Genomic DNA, 12362 nt, shown 5'->3' with positions numbered 1-12362 from the left:
TCTCTCACTCTCAGCGACGCCCAACGTCTCTAGCCGGCGGAAATCGAAGTGAATCCGATATTTTAATGCTCTAATTCCTATTTTAAGTGGTGTTAGGTAATTTTTGACCATTAATTTCAATTACCATTGCTATATGTTAGTTAGGTATAGATTTAGGGTTCATGATTTGACATTATGTGACAAGAAAAACATTGAATTTAGGCCATTGATGTAGTTATATGTATGCATTGTAAACTAAATATATAACCGAAGCATTGAACTTGGTATTGAATTTTCGTATTTAATTTTGTGCAATATTTATTTAAGTATGTTGAATTTAGAGTATATGATGTTTTGTCGTACTTATTTTGCAGATTTGATGGTGTTTGTGAGTTTATATTGGGATGGAAAAATTATTCAGCTCCCAGGTTTGGGTGTTGCTTATGATCCCCCTCGTGTAAAATAATTTATTATATTGAATGAAAAGATATCTTATTATCAGCTAGTTTCAATGATATGTGAAAAAATTGGAATTGATTCGGATGTACATACGATTGATTTAACATGGAGACATCCTGTGGTTTTTAGTGAAGTGGTGAATTATATAGCTACACCAGTGGATGATAATTTGTTGGAGTATATGTTTGCTGAAAATCCACGTCAAATTGAACTTTTTATTGAATATACTCCGGTTACTACTGCGTTGCAATTTGAACCACCTATCACTCATCATGATGTTGGAACGTCTAGGAGAGATGATTATCATAGTTTTGATGTGGGGACATCTAGGAGGGATGATGAATATCATAGCTTTGAATTCAACACATTTGGGAGGGAGGTTGATGAACAACTAGATGTACCAAATGTGACATGTGATGGTTATGGTGGTTATGATGGTTCAGATGGTTTTGATAATTGTGATGGTTCAGATGGTTCCGATGGTTCTCAACCAAGTGATCTTGATTATAGTGCAGAATCATGTGAAGATTCTACAGACGACGAGACACTTGATATGATGGTTGAGAATTATGTACAACCATCTGTTCGTGGGGAACAACCTGTTCCCGACTATGTGCCTGAAGGGTTACCATTTTTTCGATCATTACCATGTGAAGGCAGCCGAGGTTACTTTTCAGAAGACCATGGAGTGGGTGAAGAAGATATGTGGTATTGGGATGAGGATAATCCGAGACATATAGATGTGGGAACGAAATTTGATAGCAAATTGCAGTTGAAAACTGTTGTAACATTATGGCATGTGGGAACAGGTCGGACGTATGAGGTTATGGATAGTAAATCAAGAAGATGGCATGTAGTTTGTAGGGACCCATTTGGTCCGAAAAGAAAAGGCAAGGACCTTGGGCAACGATACCCATGTAATTGGGAGGTTAAAGCAACGTTTAAGAAACGCGATGGTAGCTGGTCTATCAACTCATGGGTTGATCGTCATTGTTGTATGGGAGATCACGATCCAAGTGAATATGTTAATCTTACATCATCCATGATTGCTATTGTTGATGAAAAAACAAATGAGTGTTGGAGTTGGTTTTTGAATCTTGTCAGAGTGCATATTATAAAGCATGACCAGGAAGTATGCATAATATCAGACAGACATCAAGGCATTATAAATGCCATGCAGTCTGATGTGTGGAAAGAGGTACCAGTTGGTTATCATCGATACTGTTTAGTTTACATTAGATCGAATGTGTTACAAAGACACAAAGGCCCCGGAGTGAAGAAATTGGTATGGATAATGGGTGAAGTAATTGAGGAGCGGAGATATTAGACTGCAAGGCGTGAATTAGAAAAGGTGAGTCCAGAAGCTCTAAGGTACCTCGAAACCACCATAGATAGATCGCAGTGGACTATGGCACACGATGAATTTCGTCGATGGGGTGAGACATCTACTAACATGGCCGAGTGTTATAACAATATGTTGTTATCTACGAGGGAACTCCCAATTAGAGCTATCATTGATATTACATTCTGGCGGACCATCAACTGGTTTGTTAACCGAACGACTCTAGCCAAACAATGTCAGACGCCTTTGACACCGTGGGCTTGGGAGTTATTTCAGAAGAATGACCGTCGAGGGAGACGTCATCATGTTAGGACTACAAGCATAGCACGTGGAACTTATGAGGTGCTAACCTATCACAGAGGTCCGGGTAGAGGCCATAATATACATGTTGTAGATTATCGTGAAAAGAGATGTTCATGTGGAAAGTGGCAGACCTGGAGAATGTCTTGCTCTCACGCTGTTGCGGTGCTGAGAGAGCGCAGTGATGACATCTTTAGTCATGTTGATTCCCGATACCATACAGATGTTTGGATTCACCAGTACGCAGGTATGTTATTTAGATACTTCTTATTCTTACATTATTATCATGTCTTACGGTTGCAATTTTATGCAGCTGCGTTCCGTCCATTGAGACACCAAGATTATTGGTATGAACTTGAATGGACGTTGGAATGTTCACCAGCACGGCTACTTCCTCGTTCACGTGGGCGGTACAACAGAGGCAGGATACACAACCAAATGGATGAGCGCGAAGAAGATGCGCCAAGAGCTCCTCCTCGATGCCGCCTTTGTGGAGAGACCGGCCACAATAGAAGAAAGTGCACTTTAGGACGAGTTGTGTAGCCATATTATATTTGAGAATCGTGTTTGAGGCTTGAATTTTATTATGTTTACGAACAATATTTTAGATTTTCTAACCATGTTTAAGACTGAAATGACATTCTTAAGTAATATTGTTACGTAAAAATCATCTTGTTACGAAAAATTTCGACAGAGTTTACCTTATTTATTGATCAATCCACCTGTAATAAGTAGACAGTACATCTCATGATAACTGTCTACTTAAAGGACGATGGTGTATATTTACTCGGGCCTTTTCCTCTGTTGTCACGGCTAGACCTTCTACGTGGGAACATGCTCATAATTGTCTGGGACAAACTTGGCCTAGAGCGTGCAGAGGGAGCTGTTGGGAGTGAAGGAAGAGGGGAGAAGCGTCGATTTTTCATTCATTCAAACACGCATGAGCTTGATGCGTGTTTAATTAAAACACGCATGAGAGTAACGCGTGTTTTGTATACACGCAAGAGACTATCGCGTGTTTGGTTAAAACACGGAAGAGGCTCACGCGTCTTTCCCATCACTGGAAATGTTTTTTTTCCGGGTACAAATGGCGGATATCATCTCCCATGACGTACATTCGTGGAATTTAGCCCTCGCTAATATCTACAAATCCTTTAAGGTTCCTAATAACTGCACAAAGTATGCTCACCCTGCGCATATTATGCAAACAATTGGTATCCTGAATGATAACGACAATCAACATGGACTTCTGATATGAGTCTATTATAGGGGTGAGCAAAAAAATCGGAAACCGAATATCCGAACCGAACCAAACTGAAATTTTGAAATTCGGTTCGATTTTTTCAGTTTTTCGGTTCGGTTCGGTTTTAAAAATAAAAAAAAAATTGGTTTTTTGGTTCGGTTTGGTTCGGGCGAAGAAAAAAACCGAAAAACCGAATTATATATATATTCTATTAATTTAATATATTATATTATATTATATATATTCTTTTAATATATTCTACTATATAATATATATTATATGTATTATTAATTTTATATTATATATAAATATTCTATTAGTATATATAAAATAAAATAAAATACACATATATAAATATATATTTATATTTATATTTATTTTTTTCAGGTTTTTCGGGTTTTTCGGTTTTGTTCGGGTTTTTAAGTTCGGTTTTCAGTTTTTCGGTTTCGGTTTTTCAGTTTTTCGGGTTCGGTTCGGTTTGGATTTTGAACTAAATTCGGTTTTTTGGTTTTGGTTCGGTTTTGGCAAAAAACCGAACCGAAACCCGAATGCACACCCCTAGTCTGTTAAATAACCCATACGATCTGCCTCTATTATCAAGCTTGAGAAACGAAAATATGAATATTGACAGAAATCCTAACCTGAAGTTGTCGGAAGTGAAATAAGAAGAATCATCTGGCAAGTCCATTAATGTTAGAAAGTCCAAAGAATGAATATCTTCAACACGTCCTTGCATATGGAGTAACGGCCTTAGTGCTTTTAATTCCATAAGATGGTGATACGAGTATTATCATTATTAATTAGTTTAGATATATTAGGGATTTACATATCTTTTCGTATATTTGTTTCTTGTTCCCTAAGCTAGTATTCTAGTATTATAAATAGGGATAGGATGTTATCATTTTATTCATTCAATGAATATATTATTTTCCACAACTTGTCTTGAGTAACAAGAATATCATATTTCGTTTCCAAATTGTTGTTCATCGGAGAACGTCCGAAAATCAGCAATTCGTGAGCTTTCCTTCGAGCACGTCGAAGGTTGGATCACCTTATCTCTCCGAGAAGTTAGCCATCCGGCCTCGTTACGGAGAACGTCCGTAACAACTGGTGCTTTCATTCCGTACTCATCCTCCATCTTCGTTCATCTATATTTCCCAAAAAAAAAAAAAAAAAAAAATTCAGCCACAGCACTACCATCACAACCGCATCTAATCCACTCCACCGTACTCATGACGTCAACACACCATGGCCAATATACATCGGAACTGCCGACGAGGGAGGCGACGCCGGCGCTGCAGATCTGCCCGCCGCGACACCCCAACACCGGCGACTATCGACCGGACCAAAGAGATCAATCCGGGAAGTCTTCTGTCGACCCAATCACTTTAGGGTTTGAAAAGTTGAATGCTCGCTTCGACAACTTGGATCGACGGGTGGACAATTTAGCACGGCAACCGTTCAACCGGGAGCCAAGGCAGACTCGTCGTCGCGACAACTGGGACCCACCATGGACCCGTCGGACCACTGCATATCAGCATTCTTCATCCTACAAGCTAGATATGTACTCGCCATCACCGCCCAAGCGCCGACCTACCTGTTGGGACCCACCTGTCTATCGAGAGACACCAAGGCAACGCCCCTTCAACGAGGTCTCGGTGTATGATCAGCCGTTGGCCCATGTCCCTAACTCACGTCGGAATCAACCTTACACGGCGCGTGACACAGCGGCGCCGCTGTACACCTTTCCCAGAAGGTATTCCGTTAGAGGGCCCGCGTCTCGGCAGCCTCGTTCAGCAATCATAGCGGAGGAACCGATTAATGCAGAGTTAGATCACTTGTTGGAGGTATGGGACAGGAAGGAAACTCATGTCGATGCCACAGATGACCGAGTGAGCAAATTCCGATCATTATCGCAGCCCGATGAGCCAGTTGTTTCTTCGTCGCACCGGACGCTAGAATACCCTCCATCGAGAAATACTATGGCTTCTCGTGGGCAGTCGGGTTTATACCCCAATGTCTCATTGGCTCCACCGCGACACAGCACCACCGAGTCGATAAATCTTAGGCCGGATTTCCAACCACCTCAGGGAAACCCATCGATCCAGCGACGGCCGCTCGTATTTCAGCAATCGGATCAACCTGCGACTCGCCAGCCTTCATGTTTGGAATCACCTCTGACAGCAACCATTTCGGCAAAGCAGCCCAACCAAAATTACCAACCGTCGCCGCCGCTGCCCCAATCAGATCGCCAGCTGCAGCGGCCGAGTCCTTTACCGCCTTTGGAGCTGCTACCCTACGCCGCTCCGGGACCTTTCCAGCCCTTGCACTCACTGCCCGTGACAACACCATTTGCGGTGTCTAATCTGCATCCACAAGCTGCTATCCCGAGCTCAATGAAGAAAAAATGGGTAACAAATATACAAGAAGGAGAATAGATGATGGAGATTGAGAATATTATAGTTGAGTATAAGGCTGCACTTGAGACAACAAAATCGGACCTTATAGTAGAAATGGATGAGCTGAGATTAAAGTCTAAAGAAGTGGGTAAGAAAGGAGATGGTTCTTACACGAGTTTGCCCGTAATGGCTTGTGTCTATATGGATTGGAATGTAGGTGAGGTTACAAGTATGATTCATCGATCAACCTCGCTCGATACCGATGCAAGGTTGATCCCTCCGCGCAATGACACGCCATGTTTGAGCATTCTGAGAGGCGTGAACAAGATTTTCATTTTGGCATGGAATTCTGCCGACAACATTGGGTCTCCTTTGTTGATTTTTGACAAGGGTGAAAAAGGGAGACATTCAGCTGTTCGATATGTGTTTGATCCGGGAGGAGACGCCTAGCTAAAGCTTTTGCTTTCAACTCTCGTCAATGGTTCGTGGTTCCCACCTTGAGGACAAGGTGGATTTCAACCGTGGGGGAGTTGATACGATCATCCTCTACATATTATTAGGGAATATCCTTAAGATATTATTCTATTTAGTTATCTTTTATTTCACCATATCTTTTCCATATCTTTGTTTCTTGTTCATTAAGTTAGAGTAGTAGTATTCTAGTATTATAAATAGGAGAGCTTGTTATCATTCTAATCATTCAATCAATTAATGAAATCAGTATTTCGTCCAACTTGGCTTGAGTATCAAGTATAATTTTCGTTCCTTATTTGCTGCTCATCGGAGAACGTCCGAGAACCGGCAAATCGTGAGCCTTCCTTCGAGCTTGTCGAAGGATTGATCATCCTATCCGTCCGAGAAGATCGCCATCCGGTCACGTTACGGAGGACGTCCGTAACAGATGGCACAACTGTGTCGATAACACCATCATTAAGTCATTTATGCAAAAGCAAGTGCACCTTCACTATAAACCAACTCAATAAAGCTGGCTTTAGATTTAATGAAAAGCAAAGAATTAGAAAGATTTTGGCAGCAATGAAAGCTCAGTTTATACCCATTAGCAAACTCAAGGTTTCATGCAATAATTTCAGTCTTATGATTCTATATGTAGATGAAAAGAAAGAATCTTCTAATTTTAAGTATTTCTATAGAACAAATGCAAAAGCCAATTGGTGATAAAGCTTCAACAAATGAAGTTGCTGCAGCCGAAAAGAGGTCAAAGAATCGGGAGGATAGACATCAACAACAAGTTACTGCAGCTTCATTGATGCATTATAAGCACAACCACTATATATCGTTGATGCATGTTTCTCGATTTCCAATTCTGTTCGCAAAATAGACACTTTTGTTGAATCATAGTATTCAAGCTTTGCGCTATTACTTCTTTGAGCCTCCAAAGCATGGTTATAGTTCATATAAAATAGCATAAGGTTAGCCCGAGACTTTGAGTACCTTTTAAAGAAGATATTCTATGATTCAGACAAAGAAGTTGTCTTTATCAACGAGCTCATCAGAAAATCACGGAAAAAGGCTGGAACCCAAAACTTTCTGGATGCAAACATTGATGAAATATACATCACTGTAATGCAAAATATACATCACTATATGCTCAATATACATCATTGTATGCTCAATATACTTCATTGAAATGAAGAAAAAACAGTACATGAGGCATGCTCAATACACTTCACTGTAAACATATTGTAGTTCACTAATTGCTCAATATACTTCACTGAAATGAAAAATAATTCACTATAAGCATGCAGAAATATACATCACTATAATCATATACTAGTTCACTATATGAACAATATACATCACAATATGCTCAATATACTTCACTGAAGTGAAAAATATTAATTAGTGCACACATACCTATTTGTTGAGTATGTCGTATCAAAAGAAACAATACCACCATACAAATGATAGTTTCTCTTGGCAGTTGGATCACACCAAAACAAACGTGTCAGTCTATCTTTTGAGTTGACCTCAAATTCATATGTAAATGCACCACAAAGTTCCTTCTTCCTGCGCATCTCATTTAATAGCATTTGCGCATCAGCTCCTTCCACGTATGCTCTAAGGTCACGTCTGTAGTTGCGCACTTCTAAAATAGTATACCCTACATAATCTAATCCACCAAGCACTTCCTTAAATAAGCTAAAACTTAAAGTTGGACCAATGTTTGCATTAGCGCAATCAAGGATGAATTTCTGATGGACTAAATTCAAATTGCGGTTCAACTTCATAAAACGCTTATGGCGTTCCTCAACCATCTCGTGATTATGTTCTTCAACGAAACTTTGTATAACATAACCAACACCCATAAAAAACTTCCAAGACACTTTAGCATTACAAAAGCACTTAATAGAAGAACGCTTGCGTTTCACCTCAGATTGTTCACTCCTTCTTTGCTTTGTACCTTCTTGGCTACACACCACGTAAATCCAAGTAATGACATCTTTTTCCTTTTTCGATCCATTTTTACGGGTGTTATACCCAACATATCGAGCATAATTGTTGTAGAAGTCCAATGCACGATCAAGGGTCATGAAACTTTGTCCACTTTTTGGTTTCAAATCATTGGGGCATTTTGGTACTTAAACCACTGTAAGAAGAATATACTTCACTGTGAGCATATAATAGTTCACTAAATGCATAATAACGTCACTGTAAGCATATAATAGTTCACTATATGCTCAATATACTTCATTACACTGTGATGAAAAAATAGATCGCTATAAGCAAGGATCACAGACGCTTCACTCTAACCATGGAATACATCACTCTAAGCATGTTTTTACTTCACTGATTTGAAAAAATAGATCACTATAAGCAAGGATCACAAACACTTCACTCTAACCATGAAATACATCACTCTAAGCATGTTTTTACTTCACTGTGAACATATAATAGTTCACTAAATGCATAATATACTTCACTGTAAGCATATAATAGTTCACTATATGCTTAATATACTTCACTACAAACAATATTTACTTCACTGTAAAGTATATTTAATACACGATAGTACATATTTACTCACTATAAAGCATATTTACTACACTACAACGCATATTGAGCATAATTACTTCATTGTTCGTCACATATACTTCACTCTAACGTCTTTTCACATCATGCACAATCTAATCATGCTGAGTAACAACACTTAATTGATAATAATTGATAATTACCTTTAGATTCAGTTTCTCATTCCTCTCCCGATGAAGAGGAATCAGACTCGAAATAATCTTCCGATGAATGTATCGGAATTGAATCCATGTGATAAGGAATTGAATCCAGACGTCGCGATTTGACCGGGAAGTTGAATCCAAAGTCGAGATCAAACGTGAACGAATTTAGACAGGAAGCTGAATTTGGTTCAGAAATCGCGAACACAATTCACGTTGATTCTATGAACAAATTTGGTTACGATTGGAAGAAATCACCGCTTGAATTTGGATGACATCGTGCTTTGAATTTGGGAGAAATCAGCGCTGAATTCATGTTGATATATTGCGCTAAATTCACGTTGATATATTGAATTCCGAAAATTCCCTTGGGCTATTATTTTTAACAAAAATCCGAAATTTGTTTAACTTATAAGATTAAATTAGTGTAACAAGATGTGTGGCTGAGATTTATTCTCTAGTTATACACTTAAAATTAGTTAGATATTGATCACTCATTTATATATATGTATGTATTGTATGTGTATGTATTATGCCACAAACAAATGTGTACATATATATGTATTCTGGTGCATAAAATTTCAAACAAGTGCAAGTCAAATTTTCTACCTTAATTTTGAGACGTGTATATATGGCAGACAAAACAAAAACCATGTACATATACATATTACATATACAGAAACAGAAATATGTATATGTGTAGTTTGAATTCCTTACAGAATCACAACTATTTTGTGTTAAAGAGACGGAAGAGAAAGGTAAAGGCGGAGGCGGCGAACAATGGAGGCACCCGTGAAAGAGGATGGAACTGGTCTGGAGTGAGGAAAATAGGAGATGAAGGCAGTGAAGAGTGGAGGCACCGTGTAGGGGAGATGAGAAGGGTGGACGCAGGTTTGGAATAAAAAAGGCGGGTGATTTGGGACAGAAACGACGCTGAATCCTTTTTTATGAAGTAGAATTTAGGTGGCTCAATTTTTTATGAGGTAGAATTTAGGTAAAAATTTGAAGGGGGTAATTTAGGCAATTGATAAATGGTTAGAGGGATATAATATTAAAAATGAACATAAATAAGATAAAATATCACAAATCCCTTATTCTGAAGAATACACATGCCTCGATCCTAAATTACGAAAGGTCAGCGAATTGAATGCCTAATTACGAAAGGTCAGCGAATTTAACTACTTATTCCAAAATTTCTCCTAATGGCGAATGCAAGAATGAGCGCGTTGATATCAACGAAAGGGCTTGGGAGATCAGTCTCTGCTTGTGACTTGTTGGCCGTAGTCGAGTCCCTTCTTCCCAACCGCACATTCCACCACGGCCCGCCAACCTGCACAACTCTCTCTCGATGTCATTTTGAGCTGAGGAATCTTGTGCGTGTAGCTTAATTACTATCTCTGTCCATAAGAAATAATCTTGATTGTGAACAACACTAATGAAATAAGTTTTCATGCAAATTTGGTATAATACGAAATAGATAGAAAGAAAAAGTGACTGAAGTGTTTTATTGGAAAATGAGATTAATCTCATAAAAAAAAAATTAATAATAGTACTACAACTAGATAGAGACTAATTTTTGTAGATAGACCAAAATAAAAAAAAAAAACTATTTTTTATGGATGGGGCTGTATACTTACGGCGATGGAGGCGTGCCGTGCGACTAGGGTGAGTATGTCGGCGCACGAGACAACGCCGGGGCAGACGCGCTCGATCTCACGCTTCACGGCCTCAATCACGTCGTATCCTCTAACGGAGTTAGCGTTGGGGATGGCCCCCTTCTCACTCTGGATAGTAACGGTCTCATCGAGCAAGATGGAAGCATCGCATCCCTGAACGAAGCAGTCGTGGAAGTGGAGGCGGATGAGGGACGCCGCCATCACGGATCCAGGACCCGAAAATGGCGGGGGCGAAACTTATATTTAAATATTAAATATTTAATTTAATATTATTTTTAATAATAAAATAAATAAATATTATATTAATATTTAAGTAGCACTACTGCACTAGCTTCATTAATAAAATATAAACATGCTTCAGCTTGCAAATATGTATTATTCATTTTAAAATAAAAAATTATATAAATATAAACATGCTTTAGCTTGCAAATATGTATTATTCATTTTAAAATATAAAATTAGTGTAAATATATGTACATTTAATCACTGTAAATATTATATACAAAAGTGATATAAGTAGAGCACTAAATATTTATATTTCAAAAATATTTAAAATGTTTATTTTGTTACATAGAGAATAATTAAGATGCATGGATCAAATTATAAGTAATTTAGGATAAAAAAGACTTTAACACAAAATTAAAAATGATTTTAACTAAAGAATAAATATAACAACATAATATATGCAACTTAGTAGTATTTAAAGGTATTATTTTGATAATTAGAAGAAATATGAATTGATAAAATAAAAAATGAAAAATGAAAATAAATATGTTTTTGTTGAGGATTGAACCATAGACATCTTAGTTAAAAATCCAACAACCAAACCATTGGACTACTACATTTTATATGACATTTATTGAAAACGAAAATATTTCTACACTCTACGGAGGGGGCGGATATCCTATTTTCGGATTGATTCAATGAAAAATTTAGGCTCTCCGGACGGTCGGGTAGGGGCGACCGCCCCCACCTGCCCCCGCCTGGATCCGCCACTGCCGCCATGCGCGGCTCGCGGGAGACCGCTTTCTCGATGGATTTGCGGATTATGGCGGCGGCGTCCGGACATCATCTGTCGTAGAACTTGGTGGATAGTTTTGCTTCGCATGCAATACTATTGATCAATAGTATTAAATGTATGATAGATATAAATTTGAAAAATATCTTCATGTTTAAAGATTTCAAGAGTATATAGGTATTTAAGATTGATATTGAATGTTGATTTTGAAGATGGTGTTTCGCATATACTTATATAGAAGAAATGACCCAGTGTTAAAATTCCATCAATATTTATTAGGTCATGAAATTTTCAATTTTATTAAGAGAATAAAAAATAGGGTTATTGACGCATATTATCACGAATCTTTTCAAAAATTATTTTTTCACATGGACTTAAAACTTGATACTATATAATATCACGAACTTATATAACTGTAGCATTTTATCACCAACAACAAAATACGACTACATTAAAATGAGATAGATAATCATATCTGCATTTTAGGGACTTTGTAATCACAAAATGAACATTTTTCAGTGATAATCATATCCAAATGCAACAACTATATAAGTTCGTGATATTATATGTCAAGTTTAAAATTTGTGTAAAAAAAGAAATTTTAGAAAATTTTATGATATTAATATTATAGCTTAGCCGCCAATACACCTAAAAATATTATAGCTTAGCGAATTGATACTTGATTAAGGTCGCTATTGGCTACCAGAACGTGTTTCATGCTAATAAAAAATACTTTTGAGAGATAATTTATGAAA

General features: G+C 37.8%; 1 pseudogene; it reads right to left on the bottom strand.

Moving 5' to 3' along the window:
• Positions 1-10087: 10087 nt before the first annotated feature.
• On the bottom strand, positions 10088-11759 carry LOC121754393 (annotated as a pseudogene).
• Positions 11760-12362: the final 603 nt, after the last annotated feature.

Source organism: Salvia splendens, chromosome 11 (genome assembly GCF_004379255.2).
Source record: "Salvia splendens isolate huo1 chromosome 11, SspV2, whole genome shotgun sequence".
In the NCBI taxonomy this organism is placed as follows: Eukaryota; Viridiplantae; Streptophyta; class Magnoliopsida; order Lamiales; family Lamiaceae; genus Salvia; species Salvia splendens.
The sequence above is the reverse complement of the archived record's forward strand: the minus strand, read 5'-3'. Positions and strand labels throughout refer to the sequence as shown.